Genomic DNA, 18,698 nt, shown 5'->3' with positions numbered 1-18,698 from the left:
GCTTTCTCAGGCAAGTCCCATGACATATATTTTCATTTAGTTTTCTTTACTCATCCTGCCTTCCCTTTTCTCTTATCCTTATTGTGCTGAACTGGAAATTTACATTCTCACAGCTGTCCTGCACCGAAGTGAGTACTTGTCATGTTCTGCTTTGATTACCATGCTAGCCTCTTGACTTGGCTACTAGCCTCTAGTGTCACCTCTCTCCGGACCATACTTTACTCTCAGTCCTGATCGTTTTCCTAAAATATTATCCTGTCCATAACACTCCACTCCTCACAAATTTACACTAGTTGTCCTATTCTCTCTGCTTCAAGCATTAGCTCCTAACGGTTGGTTTTAAGGCACCCATTCAGCTCTCACAGCTGCAGGAAGGCCAGAAACGGAGGCAAACACTCCTGACCATCCCTCCACCGGACACTACCCCATCGCCAGGGCCTTCTGATGATCCCAGGGCCGCAGTCCATTCTGTCTTGCACTCTACATGGTGGGAAGGATGGAAGCAGCATTAACAGGCGGCCGTCACAAAGCTCTAAATATTGGGTAGGCACTGGTGACTGTTGTGGCTGTGGTGGTTACTGTGGCTGCAGTTGTGATTATTGAACTTCTGGCACAAAGAGTGGAACCTTTCATCCTTGTCTCTTGTTGTTTTAGCGTTTTAAATTTTTATATTTCTTTAGGTCTCCGCAGTCAGTTCCTTTCCCTCATTTTATATTTAGAATGAATGCCCCTTAAGGGCCATGGATCATGCCTGGCTTAGTGGATCCACCATGGGCCCTGGAGTCAGAAGGACCTGGGTTCTAATCCCGGCTCTGCCACTTGTCCGCTGTGTGACCTTGGGCATGGTTAACTCATTAGTAAAATAGGGATTTCATTCATTCATTCATTCAATCGTATTTATTGAGCACTCACTGTGTGCAGAGCACTATACTAAGCGCTTGGGAAGTACAAGTTGGCAACATATAGAGACGGTCCCTACCCAACAGTGGGCTCACAGTCTAGAAGGATTTAGAGTGTGAGCCCCATGTGGGACAGGGACTGTGTCCAACCCAATTTTGCTTGTATCTACCCTAGCAATTAGAACAGTGCTTGGCATCTAAGCACTAAAGTACTATTATTAATATTATTATTATGTCTAGTTCTCAACACTTATATGCCATAAATACTCCTACTGCTACTACAGCTATTATTATTTTTACTCTCTGCCCCCACTTATCCTCTCTCTTCACCCTCTGCACTTCAGTTCATACATTTTGTTCCTTTCAAGTCAACTGCGCTTCATTCTCATCTCTCTCACTACCAACCTCTTGATCACATCATCTCTCCTGCTGGGAGCTCCCTCCTCCTTCACATATGGCAAACATTCAACTCTCTCCATCTTTATGATCTTTATAAAATCACATATTCCCTAATTAACCTCCAACCTTTCACTTTATATCCCCAGTTGCTGTTTTAACACTTGGGTGACATCTAATCATGTAAGTACTTATCCCACACCCATAACACTTGCATGCATACCCTGATACACATTGCTTCCCTTACCTGTAATATGTTATAGTGTCGCACCCTCTTTCTGCCCCTTCCCACTACAATTAGCAGAGTACCAGCTTGTACAGAGAGGAAGGGATGGGTTAAAGAGATGTGTAAGGAAGAACTGACAAGATTTGGTAACAGACTGATTATGGGAATTGACTGAACAAGATGAGTCTCGGATGATGCCAAGGTTACAGGCTCATGTGACAAGGAGGATGGTGGTGGTTTTTATAGTGATGGTAAAGTCAGTGGGAGGACAGGATTTGGGCGGAAAGATGTGACAATTTTTATCAACAGAAAAGCTTGAGGCAGGGATAACAGAAAGGATACTATTGTAAAATGAAATAATCAAGGTTAACCTAGCCAAGGTCCTCTTTGCTTTTACAGAAACAATAGTGGCATAAGGAGCATTAATACTCACCCACTCCTATGAGTTCCTCAGCGCTTCTCAGCCACAACACACTCAAGCGTATGTTGCACATTTGTACAGATCTGTGTCTTTACCCTTAAGCAAGGTAATAAATGAATGCATTCTATATAAAATTTAATTTGGGTTAATGTAATGGAGTATCGTTAAGATGACTTTGAAAAAATTACATCTGTTAACATCTTGATGTCAATTAAAAATTCCTTTGAAATGAATCAGGAGATTTCAGAATTGTAAGTACCCAATCTCCTGGGGAAAAGAAACTGTAAAGTCATTTGTTCTTTGTTGGCTACCTAGTGTGGGCAGAGACTGTAAAAATAAAAGCAAGCACCATGCAACTTCCTGCAGATTCAGATACAGAGCAGGTTTTCTCTTAATCCTACATTTATAATGTTATCATTTTATATTAAATGCTAAAAAAATCAGTTTCAGTGCATATTTTCTGGCTGACGAATCCTTGCATCATTTCAGTTATCAGTCTATAATATTAGAACTTGTCCCTAACTCCTTCTTTTATGCCTCAGTAGGTTTTTTGGTAATCATAACTTTATAAATAATAGTAACCAGGTCTTTTTGACTTTGCCTTTGTTACAGAAATTTATACTTTTTCTGCCTAATATTTCTTTCAATTGATTATTATCTAAAAGTATGCAAATTAAATAATTAAGTGGTAAGTCAATTAATCATATCTTAAATAGAATAAAAACTCCAACTAGATCCATCAAGTCAAGGAAAAAAAATGTGCCTAATTAAAAATAACAAGGATAGCCAAAAATGATTTTCACTTCATCAAGTATGTTTTCTACCAGATAAGTTAATAACTATTGTAGGATTAGCTGCATTATTCTTTTTTAATTACTGTGTGCATATGCATTACTGTGTTGTTACTTTATTTCTAATTAGGTTTATTGGAATAAGCTAATTACATGCAATTCATTTTCTTTTACTTACTGTGCAATCACTACTGATCCACAGTAGTGGAGACCAAATACACTGGTTAATGAATACGGCAGAAACTCTGTGGTTTAAGTTTCGGTAATGACTGAAAACAGAGACTTAATGAATTTTGTTATTGTTTCATCACTTCTTAAGTGCTATGAAAAACTTAAATCTGCAAAATATCATTGTATTCTTTCAGTCTGAATTATGAATGTCATAGTAAAACTCATTTTGACTGGTCAGTATTTTTCATATTTTTAAATGTTATTTTATCAATTTTTGAATTTTACATTTTGTAAAAACAATACTTTCTAGATAACAAATTTATAATTTATCATGATCATCATTATCATTTAAAGCATTCATTTAATACCTGTTGCATGTATTTCTCTCCTAAGTCTGTTCCCTCTAGGAAAAATGATAGCATAAGTGTGAACAAGTAGAAAATGAAATATTTGACTTTCTATAATTTGTTTCTCTTGCGAATGCTATGTGTCTGTATTTTGACACTGTGGTAATAATAATAATAATTAATAATAATTATGGTATTTTTTAAGCTCTAACTATTTGCAAGGCAATCTTCTAAGCACTGCGGTTCATTCATTCAATCATATTTATTGAGCACTTACTGTGTGCAGAGCACTGTACTAAGTGCTTGGGAAGTACAAGTTGACAACATATAGAGACGGTCCCTACCCAACAATGGGCTCACAGTCTAGAAGGGGGAGACAGACAACAAAATAAAACATGAGGACAGGTGTCAAAATTGTCAGTACAAATAGAATTAAAGCTATATGCACATCATTAACAAAATAAATAGAATAGTAAATATGTACAAGTGAAATAATTAGACTAATAAATCTGTACAAATATATACAAGTGCTGTGGGGAGGGGAAGGAGGTAGGGCGGGGGGGATGTGGAGGAGGAGAGGAAAAAGGGGGCTCAGTCTGGGAAGGCCTCCTGGAGGAGATGAGCTCTCAGTAGGGCTTTGAAGGGAGGAAAAGAGCTAGCTTGGCGGATGTGCGGAGGGAGGGCATTCCAGGCCAGGGGAAGGATATGGGCTGGGGGTCGACAGCGGGACAGGCGAGAACGAGGCACAGTGAGGAGATTAGCGGCAGAGGAGTGGAGGGTGTGGGCTGGGCTGGAGAAGGAGAGAAAGGAGGTGAGGTAGGAGGGGTCGAGGTGATGGAGGGCCTTGAAGCTGATTCGTAAGTTGACAGGCAGCCACTGGAGATTTTTGAGGAGGGGAGTAACATGCCCAGAGCATTTCTGCACAACGATAATCTGGGCAGCAGAGTGAAGTATAAACTGAAGTGGGTACAAGGTAATCAGGTTGTCCCACGTGGGGCTCACTGTTTTAATCCCCATTTTACAGACGAGGTCACTGAGGCACAGAGAAGTTAAGTGACTTGCCCAAAGTCACACAGCTGACAAGTGGTGGGGCTAGGATTAGAACCCATGACCTCTGACTCCCAAGCCCGTGCTCTTTCCATTAAGCCATGCTGCTTCTCTAAAAACAATTCCCCATCTTTGCCATGACCCGGATTCGAACTGAGGTTGCTGCGGCCAACACAGAGTACTAACCACTATACGATCATATACCTACAATGACGTAGTTAGGCATGCAAACTCGGACCATATATCAATTTGTATTCTCTAAAAGCAACAAGGCAAATGTACTTTGAAAAGTACCTTATTTAAAACCCTTATTCCTTTATTTTGTAAACATCCTTATATATTTCATGGTTTAGGATAAACTCCTATAAAGTCAGATTGCCAAGACCTATTTTCCCAGGGGAAGTAGGGCATTTTGACTTGTCATGAAAATGTTCCCCTCTATGTCGTTCGGTTTTAATGCAGATTTGAAATCCAAAATAGTATCCACCACACACTGAAGTCCAATGAATTTCTCTTCCTACTCCTCCTCTGCATGTTACTCAGTCCCTGAGAAAGGAGAAAGGGATAATGAATTCTCAAGATTAGAGGTGGTTCACTAATGGAGCAATCAATCAGTGGTATTTACTGAGCACTTTTTGTGTGTGGATATAGGAAGTACTGGAGGGAATGGAGAGGAGAGGTGGGGCATACAAGGGAAACATCAAAAACATCAAAAAAATCCCCACCTGGGGATTGTCTAGTAATTTCTAGTTTTTTTAAAAGTGACATCTTGCATGAGTTTGGTTAATTCAGGTCAAAATCACAAAGAACATAACCACAAATGATAGCAAAGTTGCTGAATGAATTCAAATCATGTTATTTGTGACTTGCTATTGGTCCAAATGACTGACAGGTAAGTAGGGTGGGGATGCTGCACTGGTAAACATCACATCCAGCCAGTTTCCAGACTGTAGAATACATTTTCTAATTCCCTTATCACTGTCAAAACTGTATCAAATGGAGGTAATGGGTAATCAGTTCAGTTATTGTTCAATTATACTATTTAATGAGATTTCAAGGCAATGTAAACTGATAAAAATAGGGGATATTTATAATGATCACCTTTTTCCATCTATATAATTAACTATGTTACGATAAACTATGCCCTCAATTAGTTATCTTTCTAAATGAAGGAACAGGTCGTGGCCATCCAAGGGTGTATTTATCACTGCATCTTGTAAAGAAAACAGTAGAATAAGAATTCTAATCTGCTATTGAATGGACATTTATCTGCAATACTATTTACCAGGGAGCCACCAAGACTTTGGGGCTGGCCTGTTGAAACCACCAAAACTCTTTTGACTAAAAATAACTCAGAGATCAAGGAAATCCTGCAGGAAAGCAAGCAAGGCAACAAGTTAATAATAATAATAATAACAGTATTTGTGAAGTGCTTACTATGTGCCAAGCTCTGGTTTAAGCTCTAGGATAGATACAAGGTGCTCAGGTTGTCCCACGTGGGGCTCACAGTCTTCATCCCAATTTTACAGATATGATAACTGAGGCCCAGAGATGCGAAGTGACTTGCCCAAGGTCACACAGCAGACAAGTGATAGAGCCAGGACAAGAATTCAGGTCCTCTTACTCCCAAGCCCATGCTCTTTCCCCTCATGACTTTTGTAGTTTTTAGACAATAAGCTAATAATAATCAAACAGTCATATTTATTGAGCACTTACTGTGTGCCAAGCACTGTATTATGTTCATTCATTCAATTGTATTTATTGAGCACTTACTGTGTGCAGAGCACAGTACTAAGCGCTTGGAAAGTACAAGTTGGCAATATATAGACACAGTCCCTACCCAACAATGGGCTCACAGTCTAGAAGGGGACTTACATACTTAATCAGTCAATCAATCAATCAATCGTATTTATTGAGCGCTTACTGTGTGCAGAGCACTGTACTAAGTGCTTGGGAAGTACAAGTTGGCAACATATTGAGACGGTCCCTACCCAACAGTGGGCTTGCACATAAAACTCAAGAATATAACAGACACATTCCCCACCCATAATGAGCTTGCAGTCTGGAGGTGTAGACAGTGAGCCCATTGTGGGCAGCGATGGTCTCTATTTGTTGCTGAATTGTGTGTTGTACTTTCCAAGTGCTTAGTACAGTGCTCTGCACAAGTAAGCCCTCAATAAATATGATTGATTGAATATAATATAATACTATATAATAAGATACTTCCCCTCTCTCTTTCAGGCTCAATTTCACATTTCAGCTCCCACCCTTCTTTTGCCTCTTTCATCTAGACCCACTCCCCTTTGGAAAAGACAAAAATCTTGAAAGCCTGTGCTAGAACACACCAAGACTGTCTCTCTTCCTTGCACAAACTCTCTCTCTCTCTCTCTCTCTCTCTCTCTCTCTCTCTCTCTCTCTCTCTCTCATACACAACACACACACACACACACACAAACACTCATTTACAAATTCAGCAGTTATATGTAGCTCTCTTTCAATTTTGAAGTTGATATGTTGGATGGTAAGATCCCATTCATCCAGGCAAATGAGGGTCAACACACCCTCATGAATTGTTTTCATTATTTGCTGTGTGCTAGTGACTTTGTTCTATATTTTGGTTTTTAACTCTGACTCCTCACTTCTCAACTGTCGCAAAGCCATTGCTATAGGAGAGAAAACTCTCTCTCTCACTTCTGCCTGACTTGTTGGGTTGCTCCTGTGGAGTCCCAAAAGACCATTCATTCATTCATGTCTTCTGTCCTCCAGGGTCAGTAGTGATCCAACTGCACTTCCAGGACTTCTTAGAGTGCGGTGACGAAACTACTCCTGAAATTTGATGTGGCTTGTGAGCAGTTTTTGATTTCACAAGGGTAGCTGCCTTGAAGGCCTTCACTTGGTAAGGAGTTCATCTACATATGTACATTATGTATGTATCTTTAAATTGTAAATTATAAATTACTTATTCATATTAAAGTCTGTCTTGCCCTCTAGACTCTATGCTCTTCATGGGGCAGGGAATACGATAAATTCTATTGCATCTTACTCTCTTAGTATGGTGCTCTGCAGATAGTAAATGTTAAAAAAAATCAATGATTGATTAACTGATTTTTTTATGGTATTTGTTAAGTACTTACTATGTGCTAGGCACCGTAGTAAGTTCTGGGGTAAATACAGGCTAATCAGGTTGGACCTAGTTCACATTGGGCTCACAGTCATAATCCCCATTTTACAGATGAGGTATCTGAAGCACAGGGAAGTTAAATGACTTGCCCAAGGTCACATAGCATTAGACTCGATTGATGAAATGAATTTATTGCCCCTCTCTGTCTTGCAGTGTTCTTTAAAGCCTACTGATTTTGTATATACTGTTTCTTTCTCTTCATGTGTCTGTGTATCACTAGACCACATATTTTAACAACTATTTTAAGTTGCATGTTGTTTTGAAAACCTTTAGATGTGGTAGAGTTTACCAGGCATAGGCTGGTATGAGACTTCTGTTTTCTTCAGATAGATTGTCAGACCACAACAACGGATCTGTAAAGTGTTGTGCTGTAAAGCAAAATGCTGTAAACCAAAGGCACACAGCAGACAAGGGGTGGAACAGGAATTAGAACCCATGACCTTCTGGTTCCCAGGCCTGTGCTGCATCCACTATGCCATGCTACTCTTTGAGGAAAAGAAACAGACTTTTGGGGTGATCGAGGACACACCATTACCCTAGACTGCCGAACTGTATGGGACTTTTGGGTAAGATCAAATTGGAGCATTCTACCATCAGAAAGCCTTTATAGCATATGTAGGTCCTGAAAGGCAGTCAACTCACCAGTATAGAGGGAAAGTCAGTAGTAGCACAGCTTCTCTGAAATGAGAAGAGAAAATGATAGTATTTTTAAGCACTTATTATGTGCAAGCACCACACCAGAATGCCCAACCACTTTCAATGATAATGGGCTATAATCATCATCATCATCATCATCATATTAATAATATTTCTTAAGTGTTACTATGTGCCAAGCATCACAACAGGACACCCTAGCAGCTGCGGTGAGAATGGAAAATAATAATAATGATAAATAATAATAATAATAATAAATGCTTACGATGTGCCAAGCATCATAACAAGAATGCCTCGGCGACTTCAAGGTAGTGCTGAAAGGGTTACGTGAAAGCAGGGAAAACAGAATAAGCAATTTAAAGGAAATGTCTAGAACAGACACAAATGATGTGATACAGAGATTGTTGGGCCAACACTGCTTTAAACGGATGAATCCGGTAAAGTGATCCGCTTCCTTGAATGAGACATGCAAGAATATCAGCATACTAAGAGACATTTTTTAACAAAAGGTTTCAATCTACAATCAATGAAGAGAAAAATTATGTAATACATATACACATTTATGCATATGTGTATAGATATTTCACACACACGCACACACAAATACACACACACAAACACATATAAAATTCCTAAATATAGCCCCAGGATGTGTGCTAAGTTTTTAATATCACAGAAAAAGTAGTGTTTAAATACTTAGAAATGTTACATTTATTTTTTTAGGTACAATTTTCTATCAGCATTTCTGAAAGTAAACAGATGTCGAGTATCAATTACTCACTACCTGCTGCTTCTTGTGATTAAGAGACAGATACTTTTCAAAGGAAATAACATTCCAATTACTAGGATAAAATGTAGGCAATCAACACAAGTATTACATCTTTTTACGGGGAGAATGGACTGAATTAAACCAAAAATGTTCTTCTAAACATCTCAACTAATTTAACCTTAAACGTTTCACACAATATCTTTATGCCGCCCACTGTGATGCTTCTAGCAATGTTAGCATCCGTGATGCCTGCCGGAAACTAATGCATCCTTCTATTAACTTACAATATTTTGAAATGCAAGTCCATTTTTAAGTTTGATGCTAAGCCAAAGAATATAAGAGTAGTGTTAAGGAAACAATGTAAGTGGTAGACATACTAGACTTTTAATTGTAGAGATTTGGCATCTTCTTGTCCTACTCCAAAATAATGGTGATGTTAATGATGACAGTGATAATGTTTTGTATTTGCATGCCTCTCTTCTGAAGAGTTTAAAGTAATTCCAATATATTATGTCATTTATCCTTGTAATGTTTCCATGACATAGGGAAGCACACTACTGAGAAGCAATAGAGGCACCTAGTTATGTGCCTTATCTCTTAAACAGCACTTCAATCAATAAATAATTCAATTAACAATATTTATTGAGCACTTATGGTGTGCTGAGGCCTAAGTGCTTGGGAGAGCATGGAACAACAGAGTTGGTAGACACATTCCCAGCACAATAATAATGATACTTGTTAAGCACTTACTAAGCTCTAGGATCCATAAAGTCTAATCAGGTTGGACACAGTCCTTATCCCATGGAGCTTACAGTCTAAATGTGGGGAATAAAATTTAATCCCCATTTTACAGATGAACTAACTCAGGCATAAAGAAGTGAAATTACTTGCCCAAGATCATACAGCAGACATGTGGCAGAGAACCCAGGTCCTCCGAAGGGACATGGAGTAGGGCAGATGAGGGTTTAGTAGGGAAAGGCCTCTTGGAGGAGATGTGATTTTACTAAGGCTTGAAAGTGGGGAGAGTGGGGGTCTGTCGGATCTGAAGGGGGAGGAAGTTCCAGGCTAGAGGGAGGATTGGGGCAAGGGGGTCAATAGCGAGACAGATGAGAACTAGTTACAGTGAGCAGCTTGGAGTTTGAGGGATGAAGTTTGGAGCTGGGTTGAAGTAATCAGAGAGAAAAATCTGGTAGGAGGGGGTGAGTTGATTGGGTGCTTTAAAGTCCATGGTAAGAAGTTCATGCTTGATGCAGAGATGGATGGACAATGACTGGAAGTTCTTGAGGAATAGGGAAACATGGCCTGATTTTTTTTTTTTTTAATAATGATCCAGGTAGCAAAATGAAGTAGGAACTAGAGTATGGCGAGAGAGTTGCTGGGAGGTAAGCAACGAGGCTTATTTAGAAGCCAAGGTGGGAGACGATAAGTGCTTAAATTAACACAGCAGCAGTTTGAATGGAGAGGAAAAGGCATATTTTAGAAATGTTGTTAAGTTAGAATTGATTTGGTGACAGAATAAATATGTGGGTTGAATGAGTAAGCTCATCAGCTCGTAAACCTGACGTTATCCTTGACTCCTCTCTCTTATTCAACCCACATATTTAATCCATCACTAAATCCTGTCAGTCCCACCTTCACAGCATCACTAAAATCTGCCGTTTCCTCTCCATCCCAAACTGCTACCATATTAATACAATCACTCATCCTAAACCACCTGGATTACTGCATCAGTCTCCCTGCAGACTCCCCAGCCTACTATCTCTCCCCACTCCAATCCATACTTTGCTGCCCAGATCATTTTTGTACAAAACCATTCAGGGCATGTCACCCCACTCCTCACAAAACTCCAGTCATTGCCCATCCACCTCCAATATCAAACAAAAACTCTTCACCATTGACACTCCACGAACTTACCCCCTTCTACCTCACCTCACTTCTTTCCTACAACTCGGCCCACACACTTTGCTCTTCTAGTGCTAAACTTCTCATTGTGCCTTGATCTTGCCTATCTCACCACTGACCCCTCTCCCACATCATGCTTGGAACACCCTCCCTCCTCAAATCTGATAGACAATTACTTTACCCGCCTTCAAAGCCTTATTGAAGGCATATCTCCTCCAAGAGGCCTTCCCAGACTAAGCCCCACTTTTCCTCATCTTCCACTCCCTTCTGCGTCACCCTGACTTGATCCCTTTGCTCTTCCCCCTCCCAGCCCCAAAGCACTTATGTACGTATCTGTAAATGTATTTATTTATATTGATGTCTATATCCCCACCACTAGAATGCAAGCTTGTTGTGGGCAGGGAATGTGACTGCTTATTGTTGTATTGTACTTTCCCAAGAACCTAGTACAATACTCTGCACACATTAAGTGCTCAATAAACACACCTGAATGAATGAAAAGGTAACTTATCTCCCTCCTCTGTTGTATTGCACTCTTCCAAACACTTGGTCAGAAACATTGAATAAAAAATAGAGAACCACACCATTGTTTAACTGTTAAATGCAAGTATAATTGATTTTCCCCACCAATTAAAAGCTATTAGATTGATGGTAGAGTTCGAAGCAGCCTTTTGAAATGTGAGTATCCTAATGACATGAAATGTATTTTAACAAATATTATACACATGATATAAATTTTTGGGTGCACTTGATAAATAGGGCATTGGCCTGGGAGTTAGAAGAACAATAGTCCCAGTTATGCCACTTGTCTGCTGTGTGACCTTGGGCAAGTCACTTAACTTCTATATGCCTTAATTTCCTCATCTGCAAAATGGGAATTAAGATTATGAGCCCCATGTGGATTAGGAACTGTGACCAAACTGATTTGCTTGTATTTACCCCAGTGCTTAGTACAGTGTCTGGCACATAGCAAAAGCTTAACAAAATACCACTATTTTTGTTATTATTATTATTATTATTATTATTATTGTTATTATTATTATTATTATGTTACCTGAAAAAGGGAGGGCAGAAATCTAGATTCTTTCTTATTTGGTGTATGTACTTGTAAGGTCATTGTGGACAGGAAATATATTGTTATATTGCCCTTTCCCAATAACTTAATATAATGCTCAGTACATGGGAAGAACCCCTGAAAACCTTATACCTATACAGATCTGAAGAAATATAAGACTATGTGTGCTCCCTCTATCCCAAGAATCATTACTGATTCTTAAGGGAGTTTCAGAATCTGAAAATAGTGAGATACTGCTGAAGAATGAAGGTGGCCCCAACCTCACTAAGACAAATGGAAAACCTTGGAAAAGCAAATGACACAAACTTTCTCTTTAATGAATTTAAGGTTTAAATTTACAGACAAAATTTCTTGAAGAATTTCAAATTAAAACAGTGAAAGATCTAACCAACACTGAATCCTAAATGACATAAATATCACATCCTATAATATTGTAAATACGTGGTCACCATGAAAACACGGGAGCTCTTAGGTCACCTAATCAAGCTACAAGTTGTATTTTTTGTATAGAAGGGTGACATATAATTGTTATAAGGTTCTTTACATTTTATTCTTTACCAAAACGTACTGGTGCCAAGGGTAAAAAAAAATAACAGCATTACACGTGTCCTTATCATGTAATCTATCATCTTACCATGGATGAAACACATTAGGAAAAAATATTTCATAATGTTGTCCGTCGGCTAAAATTTTGCACAGCTTAGCATCTTTTATCTAATTCTTAAAACTTTTTTTTCTCTTTGAAAGGTACAGGCACATAGTCTTTAATTTCCTCATATAGCAATGTAATTATGTAATTACCCTTAGCAGATTTTTAGTGAAAAAGCCTCATTCAATCCAGCAACAATGAAATAAAATAGAGCGATAGGTCATTATGACTGAAACTGAAAGTAGAAATCTGTTCTTTTAGGTACAGATTGGATGAATTCATCATGTACCATAGTAGTTTTGATAAATGAAAAAGTGAAAACCTAAATTTTATTTCTGCTATATGTGTACATATTTGTGTAGAAGGTTATAATAACTAGATAAAGCAGTAGGAGTTGTTACAGTATGTATAGAGCACATAATGGGCGCAATGGATAGTACTAAGTGCTTGGGAAAGTACACCAGAAACAAAAGAAAGGTTTACAGAGAAAACAGAATTAAAGTGTTTGCAAGTAAATAGACGGATACGTTTTTTTTTCTCGGCCACAAAACATGATTCACTACTTATTTTAGTTGAACACTGTTAGGAAGAATAGGGAACCTTAGTAAAGAATCATAAGCCTATTTGGATACATCCACAGTGGAAATAGAAAAGGTAGATTCAAGAATTCTATGCATAGCCATGGCAACTGAATCTATGGGAATGAATGCATGGATGTAAATTCATTCATTCAATCGTATTTATTGAGAGCTTACTGTGTGCAGAGCACTGTACTAAGCGCTTGGGAAGTCCAAGTCGGCAACATATAGAGACGGTCCCAACCCAACAGTGGGCTCACAGTCTAGAAGGGGGAGACAGACAACAAAACAAATAATAATAATAATAATGAAAATAGTGGTATATGTTAAGCTTTTACAATGTGCCTGACACTGTACTAAGCACTGGGGTAAACACAAGTAAATCAGTTTGGTCACAGTTCCTGATCCATATGGGGCTCACAGTCTTAATTCCCATTTTACAGATGAGGAAACAAAGGCATATAGAAGTTAAATGACTTGCCCAAGGTCACACGGCAGACAAGTGGCATAACACATGTTTTGATTTTGGCAGGTGTCAAAATCAGATGGAAATGTAAATGACAGATGTAAACGTAGAAGGAGATCCAGACCTGATCCTTGAGAATTCCCCCCCAGTTAGGTGATGGAAGGTAGAGATGGAACCAATTAAAGAGACTGAAAAGGAGCAACCAGAGAGGTAGGAGGAGAACCATGAGTGAAACCGAGGTAGTGTTTCCATGAGAAGGACGTTGTCCTCCGAGCCAAAGGCTTATGAGAATTGGAGAAGGATTAAGATGCAATATGGTTCACTGGAGTTGGCAATGTAGTAAAGAAGTAAATGGGGCAAGTTATAGTAGAGGGAAATAAATTTGAAGTGCCTGAAGTGATGTTGGTAACTGGATTTCCACTCACACACGCATTTCTAGACTGTGAGCACATTGTTGGGTAGGGACCGTCTCTATATGTTGCTGACTTGTACTTCCCAAGCACTTAATACAGTGCTCTGTACACAGGAAGTGCTCAATAAATACGATTGAATATATAATAATTATGGTGCTTATTAAGCACTTACTATGTGCCAGGCACTGAACTAAGCACTAAGGTGTATGCAAGCAAATTGGGTTGAACATAGTCCCTATCTCCCACAGGGCTCCCAGTCTTCATCCCCATTTTACAGATGAGGTAACTGAGGCACAGAGAAGTGAAATGCCTTGCCCGAGGTCACACAGCAGACAAGTGGTGGAACAGGATTTAGAACCTCTGAAATCTCAGGATTTAGAGCTCCTGAATGCTAGGCCTGTGCTCTAACCACTATGCCATGCTACTCTTTGAGAAGAGGAAGCAGACTTTGGGGGTGATCCAGGACACACCATTACCCTCGACTGCCGAACTCTTTGGGACTTTTGTATAAGATCAAATTGGGGCTTTCGTCCATTAGAAAGGCATGAAATGGGTAGTTTAGGGCGTGATAGTGGCTGAGGAATATGTGAAGACTTGTATAAACATATGGTCACATTTTGATAGAAAGAAAGTCAAAGATATTTCTCTGCCATATAAATGCATATTTTAAAGCAGCATTGCAATCTCTATTAGAGTAGCATCGAAGAACAACTGAGTTTAGTCAGTATTCTCTTATCATATGAGAAAATCAGGATATGTGTTTTCCGGCCACAGGCATATTTGAGGATCAAAAGTCCTAGGGCTCCTCAGTTCCAAGCCTTCATTCTATAGGACTCATCTGTAATCTGTGTAGGTGTTCTCAAAGGATCTATTTTTTTCTGTGATAATAGTCTACCTAGAGGCTGGCCTAGTCAAAATATTGCTATAATTTGCCTTTGGAGAGAACTTGAAACAAGAGTCAGGTATATTTTTTTAAAAATCTGCATTTTTTCAATTTTTTTTGCTGTCAGGTTTTTTGTACAAACAAAATCAGAAGAATTTCTTATTAGTGGAATATCTTAACAGAAATTCATGGTACTAGCAATTAACATTTAACCTACTTGAACCAGAATATTGGACCTTTTCAAAATTGGTGCTTATTGAATATTGTTTCCTTTCCTCCCATTTAAAATGGTTCTTTGCCCATTGTAACCTTGAATATTATGAAGGAAAAATTTAGATGTTGGTGAATGCTCTTTGCTTTTTGCAACCTGCTTCTTCTTTCCTTGTCCTTAATAAATGATCAAGTGAGACACCCAATAAATGAATCAGTCGATCATATTTGTTGATTAATTTTTGAATACAAGAGACTAAACTAAGCACTTGAATGAGTATAATGGGGGGTCTAAGACCACTTAAATGCTTTTGCAAGGTTTTAAAATCTACTGGGGTAGACACATAAATTATTTACAAATAAGAGAAATACGTGATCAAATCAATATGTACAAATGTTCACTGAGAAGTTCTGAGTGCAAAAGTGTTAAGGTATGGCAACACTGCTGAGATGTTAGGAGGTGGATGGCTTTGTCTCTTGGGGGAGGTGTGATTTCAGGAGAGCTTTAAAAATAGGGAGAGATTTGGTCTGATGGTTTGAAATGAGAGAAATTTCCATACAGTGAAAGGTGAACCAGGGTTCAGAGACTGGAGAAATGAGAAAACAAGGCACAATAATTAGGTGAGTTCTGCAGAAAGACACTGGGACTGGGGTTTAGTAAGAAAAGAGAGTGGTAGATAAAGAAAGAGAACTGATGGATCCCTTAAAAATACATGGTCAGGATTCTCCTTTGGATACAAAGACCAATGGGTAATCATTGTGACATTTGGAGAAAGGGAGAAAAATATGCAGAACAGCACTTTAAAAAGATGATCTGAATAGTAGCAGAGTGAAGTGTAGACTGGAACAGAGAGAGTCTAGAGGCAGAAAGACCAGTGAGGAGGATGGTAGTCAAGATGGGATATGTTAAATGCCTGGACCAGGATTTTGCAGTCTGGATGGAGAGAAAATGACAGATCTGGAAAGTGTTGTGGAGAATGAACTGGCAGGATTTAGCGACAGAGACTGAAAGTCGAAAAAGTGAAGAATCAGGGATAATGTCAAGGTTGCAGGCTTAGGGAATAGATACTACATTGGTGTTGACAGCAACAAAAAGTTAGATGGAGGAGAGGAATTGGGAGGGAAGATGAAGACCAGTTTTTTCAACTTGAACATGCCAACTGGATATTCATATTGTTGACTTATAGAAAAGAGGAAATTAGAGATTACAAATGGGGAGAGAGTTCTGGGCTAGCAACACCAATGAGTCATGTCCTGCATAGAGGTGATAGCTCAAAATGTGTGTTGGAAGAGGTCTCCAAGTGGGTGAATAAATTTAAAAGAGTAAAAAACAGGAACAGAGCTTAAGGTGCACCCATGGTTAGGAGGTGAGCGGCAGAAGAGTCAGCATTCGAGATGGAGAAAGAGAAGTCAGAAAGTTAGAAGGAAAGCAGGAGAGAGCTAGGTTGGTGAAACCAATATGAAAAAGCACTGACAAGGAGAGAGATCTACTATGTTGAGAGAGGCTGAGAGGTGAAAGTGAGGGTAGAGTAGGGACCGTTAGTTTTGGCAAGAAAGAGGTCATTGGTGACATTGGAGAGAGCATATTAAATGGAAAGAAAGTGGCAAGAATCAAATTGCAGGGGATCAAAAAGGAAGGTGGTATATACAACCCATTCCAGGAGTTGAGCTATTGGCTAGAGAAGCCTCTTTAGTAAGGGTAAATGAGTATGTCTGAAGACAGAGGGAAATGAACCACCATAGACTAAGTGGTTGTAGATGGCAGTTAGGGAGAGAAGAAGAGTGGGAGTGGGAACAAGTGTATTTGGAAGGTGAGAGGGGTTGAAGCTAGAGGCAAAAATAGAAAGGGATGATTTTAAAAGTTGATTTTGAAAGACACCTGGGAAGGATGATAGAGTGGATGGAGGGAGGAGAGAGTTAAAGATGGGAGGGGAGACTGAGAACCAAATCCAAGTAGTGGGTAAGAGAGAATGGAGAGAGACTTCAGGAAGAAGCAAGATGAAATAAATTTAACCAGACATTTAAAATAAAAGTGGTGGAGGCTGACATGGGTTGAGAGAGAGTCATCATTATACTCTCAAGACCTAATATAGCCCAGCAGACATAGATGCTCAATGAATTCAAATCTTACCCTCCTCTTTTAATAATACTAATAATAATAATAATAATAATAATAATAATAATAATGGTATTTGTTAAGCACTTACTATGTACTAAGCACTGTTCTAAACACTGGGGTAGATAAGAGGTAATCAGGTTGTCCCACATGGGGCTCACAATCTTAATCCCCATTTTACAGATGAGGTGACTGAGGAACAGAGAGGTTAATTGACTTGCCCAAGGTCACACAGCAGACAAGTGGCAGTGCCGCGATTAGAACCCATGTCCCCCAACTCCCAAGCCTGTGCTCTTGCCAGTAGGCCATTGCTGCTTCTCAATAATAATGATGGTATTTGTTAAGCGCTCACTATGTGCCAAGCAGTGTTCTAAGCACCGGTGTAGGTACAAGGTAATCAGGTTGTCCCATGTGGGGCTCACAATTTTAATCCCTATTTTACAGATGAGGTAACTGGGGCACAGAGAAGTCAAATGACTTACCCAAAGTCACACAGCTGACAAGTGGCAGGGCGGGATTAGAACCCATGACCTCTGACCCCCAAGCCCGTGCTTGGAAAGATGCAAATAAACTGTAAACTGGAGTTAGAATGCACTTCTGATCCACTGTGGAAACTTTCCCACCTTACCATGCTATGCACATCATCAAAAGACTTTGAGAAGGGGTTCAGAAACCGCTGTTACAGAGGACTGGGCTGCAGCATGGCTCAGTGGAAAGAGCCTGGGCTTGGGAGTCAGAGGTCATGGGTTCTAATCCCGGCTCTACCACATCGGCTGTGTGACTTCGGGCAAGTCACTTCACTTCTCTGTGCCTCAGTTACCTGTAAAATGGGAATTAAGACTGTGAGCCCCACGTGGGACAATCTGATCACCTTGTATCCCCCCAGCAATTAGAACAGTGGCTTTGCACATAGTAAGCGCTTAACGAATGCCATCATTATCATTATTAGAGAAGCAGGTACAAGGCAACGTGCAAATAACTATGAATCACTTTGTGGATTCAGAACAGTGCTATTTCCTGCAGGAAATATATTCGTAGTGAAATATCTTATGGAAGATAAAAGTTATAGTCAAAATGAACATATACAACCTGCATCAATGCTATTATTTTCCCTTAAGGTACACTACCCATATTTCCAACTTTCTGAAATGCCTAATTATGAAAAATTACAGTTGTCCCTGGAATCTTGCTTAATTACCTACTTCAGCAAATATGGGACTTTGCATTCAGTGCCAGAGGTTTATGATCAAAGAACCAACTAAGGCATTCCCTGAGGTGGACAGTCCAGCAGAAATCCTGATAAATAGTTTGCTAATGTACTAAGGCAATCACCTATTGAGTTATGAGCTATAACTCAGCATCAACACTATATTGCAGGCACTCCCAATCAATCAATTAATCAGTGGTATTTATTGAGCACTTCCTATGTGCAGAGCACTGTTCTAAGCACTTGGAAGACTACAAAACAACAGAACTAGCAGAAATGTTTCCTGTCCATAATGCA

This window comes from Tachyglossus aculeatus, chromosome 17, assembly GCF_015852505.1.
Source record: "Tachyglossus aculeatus isolate mTacAcu1 chromosome 17, mTacAcu1.pri, whole genome shotgun sequence".
Lineage (NCBI taxonomy): Eukaryota > Metazoa > Chordata > Mammalia > Monotremata > Tachyglossidae > Tachyglossus > Tachyglossus aculeatus.
This window is presented reverse-complemented; position numbering follows the sequence as displayed.